At 33.5% G+C, this 12,967-nt stretch overlaps 1 non-coding gene across 1 annotated transcript; it reads left to right on the top strand.

Moving 5' to 3' along the window:
- TRNAV-AAC (transfer RNA valine (anticodon AAC)) lies at window positions 1-74 on the top strand. Its single transcript has one exon. It is a non-coding gene; the product is annotated as a tRNA-Val (tRNA).
- The last annotated feature ends 12,893 nt before the right edge of the window (window positions 75-12,967 follow it).

The following is a 12,967-nucleotide window of genomic DNA, read 5'->3' as shown; positions in this document are numbered from 1 at the left end:
GGTGCCGTGGTGTAGTTGGTTATCACGTCAGTCTAACACACTGAAGGTCTCCAGTTCAAGTCTGGGCGGCGCCATTTTGCATATTATAATTAAATTTTCCATGCTGCCAGCTATTTAAAGTAGGACGTGAAAAATCTGCAGAGATGAAAAACAAGTCAAATCCATTCACTTGTTTTTCAGTTAAACAATCTGTGTCTGTCTTTCATTGATCTGTTTTTTTCATTGGATTGTTTTGCATTCTCTTCTTGGGGTGAATTGATTCGTCATTCTTTATTTCTGGGCCGATGTCTGATGATAAAGCTGACCCTCCTTGACATCAAGGTAGGAATTGGTGGAATTATGTCGGCTCTAACAATTCTGTGTCAAAGATTCAGTCAAAATTGAGTGAAATCTTAAAAAAATTAAAAATGTCATATAAGATTTCGAGACATGTAAAAAATTTTCAATTATGCATTGTGTCCTACTTCCCAAACCTAACATTACTTAAAAAAAGAATTCTGAGGAGGAAAGATAAAAAAATATATACGAATAGCTGAGAGTCCTGTAGTGGCTTGTTACTCTATGGAACGCTGCTCAAAATTGTAGGTGGCCAAAACAATGCATAAATGGTAACATTACAATGTCTTAATTTATTGCTTTATCCCTCAAAATCGGCTAAAATACCCAATGGTCAATATCCATAATTTTGAGGGATTTAATATTCATAATTCAAAATTGGATTTAATTTCATGGGTATTTTACTACAAATTTGTCATCTTCTTCTATGACATATAGTCAATATTTAGCTGCCTTCACCTCAAATTTCTTTATATTGATTTGAATCATCTATAAGTTCTCAAAGTTTCTCTAGTCATGAGTCAGAGCAACCTGCAAAACAATAGAATGAAAGATGAGTCTTTTTGAAGATTCAGTAAGTTGTTTCTTCCTTTATTGCTTTCAGTAACTAAAACTAATAAAAAAATATATTAAAGTTTTTAGTAATCCTTTAACATACTCAAATAAGATTTCTTTCCATGAAAAATTCTCTTTATTATTCCACCTTCACAAATCAACAAAGAATAACAACCAAGTTTATTTAGCAAAGAAACACTCCTAGAAGATATGGTTAACAATTTCATTGATTTGCAAATTAAATTTATATTGTTATCAAGTTGAATATGACTCAAATTGACATGAAATTTCTTCAAGAGATGCAACCATATTAAACAAGCTTTCTTTGGTTCACTAACAAAAGACCAAGAGTGCTTAAGAATATTATACCAATGCCAACAATCATTGGAGGTGCTTAACAACCTCTAAAAGTTAGTAAGTGAATTATAAATTTTCTAGAATTTACTTTATGGAGGGCAGTTCTATCCCACTCCTTAAGATTACCATACGATTTAGTATCAAAGCTGAGTTTGATAGGAAATTTAATGTTCTTTTAGGCTTTCCAAAGGATTGAGTAAGTTCTATTTTGAGTATGAGAGCGACCAAGAAAATCTCAGCAATTAATTTATCTATTGTTCATATTACTGCCAAAATCATTAAGTCCTATTCTATCCCAATTTTTGGAAAAGCATCCTTGGAGATTCCATCAAATTGACCCAAAACTGCATATTTTACTTTCCTCCTCGTTATAAAATTCATTTTTGTATCATTTTTTTGATAAATTATTAAGCCTTCTAAATACTCTTGAAAATGTTAGAGCCAAAAGGGGATATAGAAAATTTGCCCAAAAAAGAATGATGAGGCTGTAGACTCTCCCAAATCTTTTCTTGCTTAAGGGTTGCCACCTAAATATTACTTCTTACTAAAACTTTCTAGGGCTCATTACCATTGAAGGACTTGATAATGTATTTGGCATCCAATGAAATTCCTTGAAGCTTCAAGTCTTTTAATCCAATACCACCATTTTCTCTATCCAAACAATACGATTCTCACTTATTTGTATCTTTATCCTTTTCCATCCGACCATATAAACTTTCTAATACACTTCTGAATTTCATTGACTTGGTAGCTACAAAACAACCAAATTAAAACATAAAATAAGCTATAAGAGGATAATATTTTTTGACAAACATGAACTCTAGTAGCCAAAAAAATGTATTATCTATTTCATTTTGTAATTTTATTTTCAATCTTACCTTTAATTCAGTCCCACACATTGAAATTCAAATTTCTCAAACCAAATGAAAGGTGAATCATTCCAACTAAACATCTCAAATTTTCTCTTGGATAACTTTGCAATAGAAGATTTACAAAAGATCTCACCTTGCTCATTAGAATTTCAAAATTTATTTCCTCTAAGTTAACAAAAATTACATTTTCATGTACAAATTGAATCACTGTCATTAGCATGGGTGATGATATTGTCATAAGTATCATGTTTAGCAGCTTCTTTTTCATGCCTTTCTCCAGACATGGTGGGAGATAAGGGTTGATTGAAAATTGGTATACCTGATGACGAAGGTTTGTCAGAGAGAGGTTCTTCTACAAAGAACGATTAGTCTGGAATGAAAAGGACTATCCTTTACCTTTGACAACTTTCTTACGAGAACTTCTAGTTTGAATAGGCATTTATAACTGATGTGACCGAGAGCTAGAAGTAATGTAGATGTCAAGATCAAATTGAAGCTAGTTGTTCGTTTGACGTAGTGATTTGAGAGAAGTGACTAAGACTCAGTCTAGTTTCAGGAACGATCTATCCTATATAAGATGTGATCTAAGTAACTTAGGTTGATTAAGTTTGATAAGCAGTTGATTGAACTAACTGAAATATGATCGACAAAATCGCTCAACACAACGACACGGGTACACTATCAAGATTGTTTATGCTTAGGATAAAAAAGACCAGATATACACTCACTGTAGACCGATTAGGCAAGTATAACAGTTCTGGAAAAGTATGCAAATAGATGTAAGTTTTGGACTAACAAAATCAAAAATTTGTACGACTGAGTATTCTGACCTAGACAACAATTAAATAGTTTCCAAACGATACAGGAAGTTTCTCGTATGAGTTGTTGCCTATACTTGCATGACAGTTTAAGGTTCTCTAGATGACAATCTGATGAGGATAATGATTACTCATACCACAATGTTTCTAAGGCTAGACAACAATTCTCAAGGACTAGGATGACAATTCTGATAGGACCAAACGACAAACTGACAGGATGAATTCAGACTCATACGACAACACATATATAACCAGATGAAAAAAGAGTAGACTCATACAACAATAGATATAGCCAGACGACAAAATAGTAGACTTGTACGATGGAGGACTAGACAGAGACGAGTTTCTGACAAGGACAGAGTTTTGATCACTGAATTTTTGGACGTTTTTTATTGTTTTCTTCAATTTTGGACATTTTTTATTGTTTTCTCCAGTTTTAGTTTTTGGACGTTTTTGAGTATTTCAGTTTTAGTTTCAAGGATGAAAACACAACAAAGATGCAAGATGTATAATGACTTCAAGCACAACACACTAACCCTACGGAAGTTGGCTGAGAGAGAAAACCTTTGCTTGCAGACTTAGGCACACACCCAATAGCTAATCAGAATACGGTCACTGAGTCTCACGTAATGGATTCTCAACATTGTATTAGCCGACTCCAAACGCCAATGGGGGCACGAAATGGCAAGTATCTTGGGAGAGTTACTATCTCTCTTGCACAAAGATTATCCCCCTTTTGGAGGTGAATTGGGAAGCTTCTATCTTATAATTCTTAGTAAGGAATTTCGTTTGAAATTACCCCTTGAAGTCATGCAAGCATGATTGAGGCTTATAGCCCAATAATGTACCAAAACAAGTTGTAGTCACATAAACGTGATTGAGACTGCGAGGCCCAACAAAATGCCCGATATGAGAGATCTCAAAGAGAAAACTCAAATAATCTTGTCCTCTGAGACTTTAATCACCAGAGGCCTATTTATTATAGTGAATTGGAATGCTCAGGTCCAGCTGTACTCACTTGGGTTGTTCTCACAAGGTGATTACTTTTTCCCACTGTGACAGGCTCGCTAAAGGTACACAAATATCAAACTTAGAAAAGCTTTGAGGGTCTGGATTTTTTATTGTCTGTGCAGACAAGAGCATACTTTCCTACCTCTTAGATTTTTCTTAAAACACAAAAGACAGATTTGTTCATTAACCAATATCGCAATTTAAGTGCCTAAAAATGAATTTAAAGAATACATGATATTTACTTGACTCTCCTTAGGTAACCTGCAAAAACAATGAATCAGTAGTCATATTATTTTTGTGCGATAGGCGTGTTCTTCAACAAACATTCTGCAAAAACTAGTTAGGTTGTAAAAAAAAAATTCTCTCAAGCAAACAAAAACCAAGCCAGGGTTAGCATTAGTACCATCAAAATTCAATAAAAAACCCTATAATGCAATCTGTTTTGATATCAAAAACCAGAAAACCATATGATAATTCTCACCTAGTCATTCAATAATTCACCATGACCGTACGAGAACCTGCAAATTGACGTACTAGCCTTTGTGAAAACTCGTATGAGTTTTCGCATTAATTATACGGACAAAATCCAAAAAGTAAAAATAAGCTGATCTGTAAGGCCGAAAATTGTAGTCTTTTGCCCCACGGTGGGCGCAAAAAATGTGTGCATGAAAAGTGGATAAGTCTGCAAGCTGTAAGACACAACACTTAAATTAAGTCATTGCATGCATGGTTAGACAGATATAATCATGAATATAAAAACCACAACAAATCAACCTATTGCCTTCTAAAAGATGCAAGTATAGACTTGCTCTCAGATTTGTCTAAACAATACTAGTGACTAGACTACACCAAGACGAAGGATTTAATCTATATGAGCACAAGAATAAGCTAAATAGATGAAAGATTAAGCGAGATGAATGAATATTAAGCTAGAGGAATGGATATTAAGCTAGATGAATTCAAGCAATCATGATTAAACTAAGTATGCAAAAAATCTAAACTAAGATGCAATAATCTCAAAGCATAATATTTTCAATGACTCTAGAGCAAAAACTGCACAATAACAAAAAGTCTCCAGGGTGTCTTGAATGAGAAATGAAGGTTGAATTTATAGAGACTCAAAAGAGAGACCAATGGTCAAGATCGATTAACAATGAGTGGTTGAGATTCCTCAAGAAAAAACACAATCCATGTTAATTGAAATAATTGAGAGATTAGATTAAGTTAATCTTGAGATAGATTCCAATTATAGCCTGATTGAATGCATTCAGATTATAAGTCTGAGTTTGCATTGGAGATAAAATTAGTTGATTCCATGCACTTGAGATAAAATTAGTTGATTCCGTGCACATTTCTTTAATTTGCTCAAGATTTTTATTTAGAAAAAGTCTTTTCAATGCAACTGAATCTCTTTCCTCAACAAAAGCTTTGAGTTTTATTTTTAGAGAAAACGATTTATTCAATTTAATTCCTTTTTTGAAATTTCTCAAGTTATCTCAATTTTAGAAAAAGAAATATCTTAAGTTTGATTTCTTCTCTCAATTTAATTCTTTTCTTTTGTTTTCAATTTAAGTCTTTCTTTTGCAGATTAATTCCTCTTTTTGTGATTAATCTCTTTTTGTAAATTAATTCATTTTTTTGTGATTTAAATGGCAAATTTATTTATTAATTAAATATGCTAAGATATTTAATTAAATAAATAGGATACTTGATCAAAATGATTTACTTGAAATGATTTAATTAATTAAATATATATTTAATTAATATAGAGTGATTAATTTGCCATGTAACATTAATGATTGAAGAATTAATTAATTAGGTGCTCAAGGTTGATTTAATTGCTTTTAGTTAGGACCTTGGTGATGTTGTCGAGATTAGGGGCCCATGGTTTAGGTGACCATTTTTAGGGTATTACAGGTATTACAAGAGATGATAAAAGGAAGACTCATAAAATGTTATGGGAAAAAACTAGGAATGGGAACTAGTAATAATGCAAAAGCCCTTGTTGTGTGGTGGGGATTGAAAAGATTGAAGGAACTTAATTATCAAATATTTATCCTTGAAGGGGATTCTAAATTAATTGTGGATGTCCTAATGGAGCTACAGATAGTTTGTGGAATATCAGATGAATTACAAAGGAGAGAAAATTAATTCTTAGGAGCTATCTTTAATCCAAGGTCTTGCATGTTTACAGGGAATCAAATAAGTTTGTAGATGAAGTCTATAATTGGGCACTTAACTTTAATGAGTGGATGAGTATTCAATTTAATCCTTGTTCTACTAAGGTGAAAGAAATTTTGTCTAATGAAAGAGGAAATATTATCTATAATGGTATGCCTTTTTAATTCCTCATTTATTATGGCTATGCTTTATAATAATAAGCTTGTTATGTTATGGTCATCTACCTTGATCAGATATCTTTCTGGCACGAGCCTCTCTGCCACGTTGCTTATAGTTTGGGAAGGCTATCATTCCCAAGATGATATATTTCCTTATATTTGCATTATGTGTAATAATGACAAGTTCTCTTGAGGTACGCCTAGGGGAAAGGATAAATTAATTGAATGACAGCTCGCTTGTGTGTTAGCTTTAACTTATAATGATTTCATATGCTCTCAAACATATCAAATAAGATACATTGTGAGTTGCGTTTTCAATTGGAAACTCTCTTTGCATATTTTTAGTTGGGTTTTAGGGACTTTTCTATTTGCGATAGAAAAGGCAGGATGGGAGGCCCTTTGAAACATTCAGAGCTTGGGAAGTGTGATTATTTGAAGAAAAATGAGAAGCCATGGGCTTTGTTCTCTGAAGCTAGCTTAACCCCATTCTTTGAATCTATGAGGGGGTACAATTGTAGTCTCACTACCAAATTCTACAATTTCTAGAAAAAAAAAGTTGAAGTGTCGATTGGTGGTATTAAATTCCAAGTTACCCCTGAATTAATTGTCAAGGTGACGAGTCTAAAATGTGAAGATGTGAAAGTGGTCAGAAGAAGCATAAGGGACTAAAAGATGCTCATACACAATTTTTTTGAAGAAGGTGAGAAGTTGTTCTTCAAAACAGATTTGACAAGTCGGTTCTCTCCTCCCCTTATGCCATGGTCAACTATCATGTTATGCACTAGTTAACTTTAAAGGGTCATTACATCACTATTCATGGTTATCACTTCCTCATCCTTAACCATATTAGACATTAAGAATTTATCAACATTTCTTTCTTAATGTTCACCTCTTTATGTGCTAATATTGATGTTATGGGAGCCAATCCCTCGTTACACCAGGTTCTAATCTTCACTCTTTATAGTTATGTTTCTAGCCTCACCCCCAAGAGTAGCAGGCTCCTTACTCAACTAATAACCTTAAGGCAACCCCTAGCTCTGTAAAAATTGAGTTGATTGAAAGTAATGTGCATACCCTTGAGAAACCTAGCTCCTCTGGTAAGAGAAAAGGAAAGAAGGTTGATAATCCTTGCATGGAGATAGAGGAAGATGAACTCCTCAAGACAACCCCTGGAAAAGAGAAAATCTATAGATCCTAAACCTGAAGGGTCTAAATCTAGAAAGATGGATGTGCATTCTAAAGCTAAAAATATTATTATTGACTTGGATACTACTGAGAAAGAGACTATTGTGGAGGAGATTCTCCAAAAAGACATTGCTAAATAGGGCGTTGTGTAGGGGAGTCGAATGTCTGCAAGACTCAAAGAAAAAGATATGAAATTAAAGGAAAACCTAAAGAAGATGAGGATCTTGAGATGCCTTCCGAAGAAGAATTCCTCTTAGATTTTAATGAAGATAGTGAGGAGTTAGAATACAACAATGAGGAAATGGATTTATAAGAAATCAAAGAGACTACTATTGTTCAAGAGGACGATAAGGAGGTCAAGGATGATGGGAATGTCGGAAGAATAAGAGATGCATGAAAATACTCAAGCACAAGTTAATTACCCTTTGGCTACTAATGACAAGATGGCTAATCTTAAAGTCCAAGTTGTTGATATGTAGGTGAGAGTCGAGACTGAAGGACACATAAACTATTGTGGAGAGCCTTAGAGTTGATAAAAGTTCCTATTGAAGATGGTCAAATTCCTTACCCCGATCACTAACGAAATTATGCGAAAGGCGATGATGGAAATGGTCTCAGGACAAAGAAAATTGAAGAAACTATAGAAGAAAGGGAAGGATATTGTGTTCTTGATGTTGAAGACTAGAAGAAGAATCTCTAGATTTTGGAAAAGAATTGGGGTCTTATCAAAGACCAAAATAAATAGGCTTTTGATCTAGGGTTTTCTTTCTTTTATGACTGTGATTAGTTATAAGTTGTCTTTAGTTTATGGTGGTTTCTCTAAGAATTATGTTAATGATCTTATTTGGATTGCATGCCTTTTATATGTTTTGATGGTTAGTTAATTACTTTCTAGCATTTGTGTTTGGCTTAGATGTTCTAATGATACTTATTTGAACTTTTTATTATGTATGTTTGCTAGTCAGTTGGAACCACTAGTTGTTTTGTTGCAGTGGTTGTTTAGTGGTTGGTTGTTCTATGTTGTTAATTGTATGGGATCAGAGCCCTTCCCTATTTACTTAATCAAAAACATACTTTATCTAGAGATATGATGAACATTCGTTGGCCTCGATATATTATCATAATAAATTTATAGCTATAACTCAAGGTATGTCTAATAGCAATCTAATTTCTCCTACAACATGGGATGAACTTATGGGTACAAAAACTTCAAAGTACCAACACAACACCAAACTTAAATGGCATGCTCATGCTTCCTCTTTCTTCTATGATTTTTAAGAAATGAATAACTGAGTAGATTTAAGTTTTAGCTTAAATAGTAATGATTTTCTTTAAGATGGTGGAAAAATATAGTTTATTTTCTTCTTTTAATAGACATGTATTCATTTTCTCTATTGAGTAAGACATCCAATTTTAGTTTTTCTCTATGGGTTAGTGCAGGATCAAGGGGGGCCAAAAAGTGGCGATGTGAAAAAAAATAGCCTTCCTCACTCGCCTAAAAATGCGAAAATCCGTGTTGACTTTTTGCTTGGCCTGGGTGTTAGTACACCTTGGCCTGGTAATTACTTATGCAAATCGGATATTCGATTTTATCGGATATCCGATTTTATTGGATATCCGATTTTTATTTGTAATTTTAATTTAAAAAATATATTATATGTTACGTATTATATTATATTATATATAATATAATATTAAATTATATTATATATTATATAATATTGTATTATATTATATATTATAATATAATATAATATAATATAATATTATATTATAATATAATATAATATAGCATAATATTATTATATAATATAATATTGTATTATATTATATTATATAATATAATATTGTATTATATTATATAATATTGTATTATATTATATAATATTGTATAATATTATATTATATATAATATAATATTGTATTATATTATATTATATATAATATAATACAATATTATATAATATATAATATAATATAATATAATATAATATAATATAATATTATATTATATTATAATATATATAATATAATACAATACGTATTATATATTATATAATATATTATTATATTATATATGTTATTTAAAAATAATTTAAGTGTTGAAATCGGATATCCGATTTTCTGAGACTTTTATATTTAGACAGCGACAGTCCCGTGAGTCATTTTTAACTCATGGGTCGCGTGAATTTGTCAAAATCCGATATCCGCTCCATCCGATATCCGGTTTTTTGACAAAAAATTGCTAAAAAATAGATTTAGAGGTAAGAATTTTGTCGTTTTGAATCATTTCATTCATTTTTTATATTTTTTGTGAATGTTTATTTGATTTTTCATTGAAAATATGGTTTTTTTTCATGAAAACTAGGTTTTTTTAAAATCAAATACCTAATTGTTTAAATTTGTTAACTAAATTTAATTGTTTACATTCAATTAGGTTAAAAATGGGAGATAACAATGAAAACACTGACCAACCACAACTGCAACAACCAAACCCTCATTTGCCAAACCCCCCCTCAATTCAAGTCTTGATTGCACAAAATTTGAATGAATTGAGGGGGATTGCAGAAGTATATCGTAGGATCCCTTGTCTAAACCCATTGTTTGATCCTCTTACGTCGATCATAAAAAGTATGGAAACCATGACTGAGGAGCACGATGCCGCCCTTTTGTGGCGAGATTCTATGAAGGAAAAATATGTAGATGGCTTGTCGTATAAGGATATCAAGGATCTTGAGATATCCAAAGCCGAAATCGCCTCATTGTTTGTTAATCCCCGTACTGGTCAGCCAGTAGATCCCAAAAAAACAAAACTTTCTATCAAATGGTGCACAAATGATGGGATTGTGAAAAACTTTTGGGATCGTTGGTGGATGGTTTTCGACAAACCACCCAACAAAAATCTTGATATCCCCTTCTATTTCATAAAAAAATTGTATGTTGAGTTTGTTTTACAGAAACATGTGAACTACTTTGACATCCAACCTTTCCAGGGTGTAGGTTTAGGTATGCCCCAAAATAGACCTGGGGCAGTCAGAGTAGTCCAGGGCCCATATGTCCCCCCTCCTCCTGTTGATCCCCCACCTGCAGTTCAGCATCTTGATATCATTTGTGAGGCGGCTTCATGGACCATATCGGCTATTCACTCTTTGAGTAGCCTTTTGATTTCTCAGGCTGCGTCAGTAGCTTAGCCTACTTTTGATGGTAGCGGTGCATCGGGTGGTGCTGACACCTCATCCTCGGCTCCACACATATGCATGCCCCATAGTTGTGTCATGTGTGGGCACGTATGCTTGGGTCTAGTTGGACAGCCCATTGATCCTATTGTGGACAGTGCAGATTACGAGGTGCATGAGATGCATGATGCACCAGAGGTTATTACACAGACTAGAGGATACCCTGGGGAGTCCTCACATGCTAGAGGCAAGGAGGCACCGTCATCATACATTGATGATGTATTGGTAAGATTTGTGTTTTCACAGTTCATGTTATATTTTAATTAAATATTTATAAATTAGATAATATTAAGTACTAATTTTTATTTACATGGTCTATTTAACAGTTGAAGACTGAGGATGAGTTGAGACAGATTCAGGAGGGCACCTTGTCGGCCATTACATTTGGCCTCGATAGCTTGACGATACATATATTATTGCACCTAGTCGTTTGTATTTTATTGTACATACATGCTCATCATTTATATTTGTATTACTTAGATTATGTAGTAACTTGCATGTATATCTTATTTTACTCTTGTAGGGCACAAGCAGCACGAGTGCGGTGCAGTGTGATCTAGGATCTGGTAGTGCAATTGGAGACAAGGGAAAGGTAATTGAATGCAAATATGATTGAATGAATAGTTTAAATAACTTATAGTGATTATACATGTCTAGACATAGATTGATAGTTTCATATACTTGTTGTGTATATATACAGAGAATCCTTGGCTTCACATCCTTGATGACTACACCCAGTATACCTGAAGAAGAAGAAGAGATGCCTCGAGTAGATGTGTGTTTATTTTATTTTTTGATTAGTAGATATAATTTGTTATTATCAGTGACAATTATATGCTAACTTGTATCAATGTCATGTTTCTAAACATATGTAGGTTGTTTATGAAAATATTCAAAACATACCTCCTCTACCGAAGACATACATCAAGAGTCCTGCAAAGCTGAAGAGAAAATGTGGAGATGAGGTAACCATGAATAGTTCAATTAAATAGTTCATTTTTATGTTAACTTTTCGAATATGAATTATATAATATAACTAATATTAATCGTGGTTTGTTTTTCTTGTGCAGGATCCTTCAGAGCCGAGCAGTGTGGCGAAGAGGATTGATTTTGATGATCCATCAACAGCTTAGGATGTTATAGATAGTTTTGGGATGCTTACATGTCTAGTTGGCATGTATATTTTGTATATGGACATACATTCACGTATTTAGACATACATTTTGTTTCAGTTGGTGTTTATGCCATATTTGTGTATGGACATACATTTGTAATCATTCGACATTTTTATATATACAAAAGTTGATATTCGATCATATAAATTGTTGCTCATCTGTGTGTGGTGTTATCATGGAAATCTTTAATCTTCATTCCAATAATTAACAATGATTAATAATGGCTATTTAATGAACAATACAATTCATTTCATTTCATTATAAGTGTTGTTTTTATAATGAACAATATAATTCATTTAATGAACAATACAATACAATTTATTTAATGAACAATACAATTCATTTAATCAACAATACAATAAAATTCATTCAATGAACAATACAATTCATAAACAATAAAATTCATTTAATGAACAATACCCTACGCATGCTCCTATTTTGCCCCCCCACTCGATCGAATGCTCAAGGTCATACCCTATCGACGTCGTCCCTTGAGCGCCTTAAGTGCTCAAAATTGTCAAACTTTGACGGGCCCTAACTCGGAATATATGGCACTTGCGAATGATCCGTTTGAACCTACGGGGCCATGAGAGGGGTCCCCACAAAAGCCTATCTCGGTTTTTCAAGTTTCCCTACGGTTTTATTAGGGCAGCAATTTTTTAGTTGGTGAAAAATCGTCAGTCTCACTCAATGGAATGTTGTCGCGTGGCCAATTTCTCGTTCAGCTCATCGTGATGACGAATCGTCGGCTCCAACATGTCCAGTTAGGCATAATTACCCTACGCATGCTCCTGTTTTGCCCCCCCACTCGATCGAACGCTCGGGGTCATACCCTACCGGCGTTGTCCCTTGAGCGCCCTAAGTGCTCAAAATTGTCAAACTTTGACGGGCCCTAACTCAAAATCTGTGGCACCTACGAATGATCTGTTTGAACCTACGGGGCCACAAGAGGGGTCCCTACAAAATCCTATCTTGATATTTCAAGTTGCCCTACGGTTTTATTAGGGCAGCAATTTTTCGGTTGGCAAAAAATTCGTCAGTCTCACTCAATGGAATGTTGTCGCCTGGTCGATTTCTCGTTCA

Source organism: Cryptomeria japonica, chromosome 3 (assembly GCF_030272615.1).
Source record: "Cryptomeria japonica chromosome 3, Sugi_1.0, whole genome shotgun sequence".
Taxonomy (NCBI): domain Eukaryota; kingdom Viridiplantae; phylum Streptophyta; class Pinopsida; order Cupressales; family Cupressaceae; genus Cryptomeria; species Cryptomeria japonica.
The sequence above is the reverse complement of the archived record's forward strand: the minus strand, read 5'-3'. Positions and strand labels throughout refer to the sequence as shown.